We start from the raw sequence: 6,000 nt of genomic DNA on the forward strand, positions 1-6,000 counted from the left end.
GTTTTCACAGCAACAGAAAATCAACAGCCTCCAGTGACTAGAAGCTGACAATGTGATCTGTCTATTAGGAGCCGCATCAGATGAGAAGATCAATAAGTCTTTCATCTTTAAATATGAAGCTGCGGTGAATGCCAGCAGGTTCTTACAAACCAGCTATTCTATTGTTGGCAAAAAAACCTGGACGCGTTTAGACAGCACCTTGATGCCTCTGTCCAATATTTGCATTAAAATGAAGGCCAAAGAAAAAGGAACAGGTGTAGATAAATAATTTATGTATGCATGATTGTTGATTGTTAAATTATCTTAATTGGTTTGTGAGTGATGACGTCAGCCTCTCATGTACCAAACTTTCTGCCGACTTTCTGAGTTGTTGGTCCGACTTAAGGGGACGTGCACATGATTTTTCCCATTTGGGAAATACCTTTTTTGGATTATTCCGACACCCAGCAAGACTCCAGGTGGCTCAGAGATAATATTATGGTGGAAACCAAATGGAAAAGCAAATGAGACATAAAAGGGGAGTGAAAACCTCAGTCTTTGGACAGATAAAATAACACATTTGGAGTTAAATTGAGAGTTTATTGGGGCTGGTGGTTTTTGTCTCCTTGTTTTCAGTCTTACTGGTTTGCAGTATCTTCATATTTAGTATCCACACTCGAAGAGGGGGGTTGTTATTCCCATCTAACGCTCAGAAAAACACAACTGGAGCTCCCCACAGGAACAGGACTCATTATAGTATGCATACAAACACATTCAAATCATTTCAAACCCACACACACACACGTGCAGGAATCCAGGCTATGCTCGCTGAAGATACGGGTGCTAAACACAACCTTGTGGTTTTAACTTCCTTGCACGCACTTTGCTGCTCGATCCGCCGGAGAAAAAAAACAAGAGTATACAGGAAATTTGACTCATTGTGGCTTGCATGTGGGGGTTCGGTGCACAAACACACTCTTAGTAAACAGCCACGCACAATATCACACACCCCCACACAGTGATTTGGCACAATTCCCTCGGTGCCACTGGTAAAACCTACGGAAGCTGCAACGGCTCACTCCGACAACAACAGCCCTCTTTGCCTCCTGCTGCCGCTGTGAACTGACTTTGTCTCCCAGCGTCAGTCTGACACTGGGAAGGAAGGGAAAGTTTATCTTAAGAGCTCCAAAGGTTACAACCTTTGGTATCACAACACGGCCAGGGCCATTGTTCTCTGGTAGAACATCAATAGGTGTCCGAAACTGTGCCAGACCTTGTTTTAGAAAGAGAATTTATCGCAGGGGGAAGCGAACATGTGCATGAGCGAAAGCTGCAGCATGTGACTCCCAATCGCTGCGTGACAACATCCTGTTTCTCGAGGGGTGGAGACTGACGGATGAGAAATTCTTACTTACTTTATGAAAGCCCCTTGTACTGACCTGAATGTACAGGACATGAACTGCAGCCTCGCAAACCACAAATTTGTATATTCAGGGATTCTGTGGAGCTTATTGAACAAAAACTCTCATTATCTGAAAACACATCAAAGCAGTTACAAACTGTAAATGTAGAATTAACCCCCCAGACCACCAAAGACCACAAAGCAGCAAGACAAGAGGAAAGGGAAACAAACAGAAACCAAAAAAAAGCTCCCTTTCTTTCTTCTCCTATGGAAATGATTTATAAAGCAACTCTTTCCTTTGTGCATGATGTCTCTCGTCAACCAGCTTCAGTGGCTTTTACCACAGATCAGACGAGTCCAAAGGATCCAGTTGCTTCAAGGGGGAAACCGGCTGTGATCTGTGCAGTGCAGGGTTAAACCAGTTTGAGGCCTGCTGTGGTGAGGGCAGCGAGATGAGCATAAAGATGATGGTCATGCTATTCACCAAACCTAGATTACAGAGAAACATCTATTTGAGCGAAGAGAGGAACGATTCAGTTTCCCTGCCCCCAATAAAATGTTCCAATGTGGGTCTGCGATGTGGTCCAGGATTGTCGTGAGGGAGCGGACGCAGCGAAGAATTTCATGCAAACTAAACGAGGAACATATGCGCTGCATCTGATCTCTGCATTAATAAGAGTCATGAGAAATAGGTTGTGTGTTCACAGACCTGTTAACCACAGAATCACATCGCTGCATTTTGAAACATGAGGTTACAGCTGTTGCTGCTTCCTGTCGGCTGGTTGAGAAAAAAAAAGTGTTTTTAGCTTTTAACATTAGTCATTACAAAACAACTTAATAAACTGAAAGTATATCAGTGCTGCGGTTTACAGCCTGTTGCCATGGAGCTGCGTTCAGCCCGGAAAAAACACAGCAGAGAGCTTATTTTAACTTAAACAGTGGCGGTGAACACCCGATGTGATTCGCCAGCGTTAAAACTACCACTCTTGAAGTTCTTGTCCAAGAAATCTCGTAGGTAGATGACACGTGTTTTAATATGTGTGTCTTTCTGGTCCCAGCGTAGCCTTCGCGTGATTCGTCAGGCTCCTATCACATGACACCATTCGAGAAAGAAACATCAATAACACTATGAGCATTGGCTACCAGTGTAGAACGCAACATGGAGAATCGGTTACAAGCGTTCCTGACCCTGTTATCTTTGCTGAATGCTGTTGTGCAGTTAAATTCCGCATTTTAATGCTTACATGCCTCGAAGACGAGAGGCGTGTTGGAATGGTTTGGGATTAAAACCTATACGGAGCCAAAACGCTTCTGTGGACTGAGATCGTATAAAACATGTGAATGTAAATCCAAATGTACAGGTTGGACTTAACATACATGTAAAGTAATGTTTATTGTTCCTTGTAAATCAAGAAACATGTGGTTTCTGTCCTGAAGCACATGTGGCTGTAAGGTCATCTTTATGCATGAGACTGCAAAATTGATGCTTTTGATTTTTCTTTCTTTTTTTCTTTTTGGTAACTGAGATGAAGTTTCTGTTGCCCTCTACTTGGTAAATTCAAAGTCCTCCAGCATCAAGCCTCAGGGACAGAAATAGGCAGCGGTCCACTGAAGGTTGTAATAGACAAACAGCACCTACTGATTTATAGTCGGCTCATTGTGCGACGCAGCTCGGAGATGCAGGGGATGGGCGTGTGCAACGAAAACCCGATCGGTAATGACATGCAACAGGCCGCACTCCAAAGAGAAAAAGCGCAGAGGGAGCGAGCCCAGTGATCATGGTTTCCCGAGGAACCCACTTCTAATAAACATCCAACATCAGAGTGTTTGAAGGGCAAGTCCTCCCTGGTCCCAGCAGCCACACGTTGTATTTACAAACATCTGCAGATTCCCCCTGATGAGAGCAAAGATTCCTCTGTGCGCTTCCCAGGGGACAAACAGGCTGCGCTGGGATCGGGATGAAACGACATTCCGGGCTTCCACAATTAAAAGTGTGAGCAGCGTATTAATGTCAGAGGGGCCCGTTAGGAGCTGGAGGGGAATTAAAATCAAAACAGAGTATCACAGGCAAAATTAACGGATAATTACTAATTCTGACATTTATCTGTTCATGTACAATCAGACGCTGCAGTAAAAGTCCTGTGAAAATATGTGCATAACAGATTTTTTGATAAGACATAATTAGATTAATAATGCACATTTAGATTCTTGTCACAAAGCCTTGAATAGTAACCGACATTTTAATTGGATGTCAGTTTTTTTTCTCCTCCATCTGAATCATGATCGATTTAAGTCTTAACGTCCTGTGATCTGACGTCTCAGATGCTGTTTGACTCGATCTTCTATCCATTCAACAGAATTTTTTAAGGGTTTTGATGATATTCACTTGATTAGATATCAGGAGAAATCATTGACTTCCTTTTAACAAGTCCATCAAATACATCCTGTGAGGACCGAGCTACAGAATCATTTTACCTCATGTTACTCAGCAGTGTTTTGTCCAAAGAGCACAAACACGTGTAAAATCATCAATAAGTCAAGTAAAGATCATTTGAATTGTGAACACACAGGCAAACAGATGCACAGTTATTAGCTGAAATCTCACTGTACATTCACACACACACACACACACACACACACTGCAGGGGCCGGGGCCAGTGGGTACATGTTGGGTGTACCACCACAGGAAGCAGCGCTCATCCTGTGCCACCTTATGCTCTTGTTGCAGGCAGGAAATACCACCATGACCCAACACTGATAAGAGCGAGAGGCTGAACCAGGGCCACGTGGTAAACAATAGAAGAACCCTGTTACACACCACATATGTGTAAAAACTGTGTGTGACAGCGAGCGGAGAGAGAGGGCGAAGAAGAGGTTGATAGAAATGAGAAAATAAAAAGATTCATGTGCAAGGTCATAGTTTGACAGTAATTTGGAATTTGCTGGTAACATTTCACTTTCAATCCCTCCTCCGCAAAAAGCAGATAATGAGCTGTTATCGAATTATTTATAACCGACAACAGGTGGAAGCAGGAGAACTTTTGAATGGTTTGACACTTTAATACAGAGAGACACATTTTCAAAGTAAAAAAATGGACCTACCAGCATCTCCAAAGCTTATTATTTAATATTTTATAAATTGTCCAAAGGTCTAATATATTGTTTAAAATGGGCTTTCTGTGTGTAATTTGATTATAAGGCAAATCTAAGTGCTACATAAATACTGTGAGCATGTCAAGGTGCTCAGTTAATGGAGAAATTAAACTAGAATGTCACTCAGAAAGTACAGTCCCCTTGTGAAAACACATTTAAATTCACTAGATCTGCATTTTTATTTGGATCAGTCCCCTAAACATGTCTTTTAAAATCAAGATCCTTGAATTATTCTCAGGGGAATAAACACAAATGTTGAATCACGCCCTGTGTTGCAATGTTAAAGAAAGTGAAAAACAATCCTTGGATCACTTGTAAGAGTCCAGATCAGTGAAACATCACTCGGCCGGTGGCCAACATGGTCCGTCTCTAGGCCCAGTGAGAAATATGCCAAACATTTTAAGAAGCAGCTGAAACTGCAGCGCGGTGACGTCAGCAGCCCAAATGGATTTAATTTAACGCCTCCTTCCTGAAGTCTTTTCCCGGCCGAAGCTGTCATTTCTTCCCTCGCCGGTTTGTAAATTCACCGTGACTGCGAAACATGCATTTTATTTTCAGCCACTTCGTGGAAATCGGGGCTCAGCTCAGCTCTGGTGGACGACTTTGATCACTGAAAAAAACCTGCTCGCAGATTCTTCCCTTTTAAACAAACTGTACTTGACATAAAGTGAGATTGAATCTCTGCATGTTCCCACACAGTCTGTGCATCAACACAGCATGTTAATGACAGGGAAATTGCATCCCCTCCTCCCAGAGAGCCATTGAGGGCTTTGTTCTGCACGACCGCCGCACGGCAGTCGCCTACAGTGCAGCTGACGAGAATAAAACAATGCTACCGGATAAAATGATTTTTCCATGCGCACAAAAAGGCCTCATTTACACATTTACTCATCAGATCTAATGAAGTTCTCTGTGGTTTCTGGAGCCAAACCATGTCTTTCCCTTTGCCAAGTCCCAGTGTGCTTATCCAAACAGAGCGGCTGCCAGCTTTTCATGCTGCAAGGAATTTCCTCACGGAGCGCTCCCACCACCTCCTCTGACTCCGGGATGATTTAGATGTTTCGGGAAATCAGACGCTAGCGCTCAGATCTGCTCTGGTGCGACTTTGAGGGCTGGTTTTGTTCAATCATTTATTTGTTGCTGGGAATTTCATCACGAGGTCCGAGCTCAGATGTGATGTAATGTCCTGGAAAATTTGACCGAGTGATGAAGGCGTTCCAGCCAAAATCTCGATCACCCAAAAGCAACACAATGCTGGTATCATTGTTTGTATTGGAGCAGTGATTTATAAGTTGGAGAACCTGACAGGAGATATTTAGAAAATCAAAACAGAAGAGAACGTACCTGGAACTTATTCCCTCACACACTGGGTTTAAAATCCCATCTTTTCTTTCAGGTTTTGCATCTGGCTGTCACTGCGAACGAGGGCCACAGAGAAAAGAGAGAGCGTTCAGCACATTGTTAGA

At 43.1% G+C, this 6,000-nt stretch overlaps 1 protein-coding gene across 1 annotated transcript in view; it reads right to left on the reverse strand.

Moving 5' to 3' along the window:
- LOC118124881 (TGF-beta receptor type-2) overlaps positions 1 to 6,000 on the reverse strand; it is a 29,052-nt gene extending 23,052 nt beyond the window's left edge. The window contains exon 1 of the mRNA XM_035183076.2: positions 5,879 to 6,000. The gene's annotated coding sequence lies outside the window, so the exon portion shown is untranslated. The remainder of the gene's footprint in view (positions 1 to 5,878) is intronic.

The sequence above is a fragment of the Hippoglossus stenolepis genome, chromosome 17, assembly GCF_022539355.2.
Source record: "Hippoglossus stenolepis isolate QCI-W04-F060 chromosome 17, HSTE1.2, whole genome shotgun sequence".
Lineage (NCBI taxonomy): Eukaryota > Metazoa > Chordata > Actinopteri > Pleuronectiformes > Pleuronectidae > Hippoglossus > Hippoglossus stenolepis.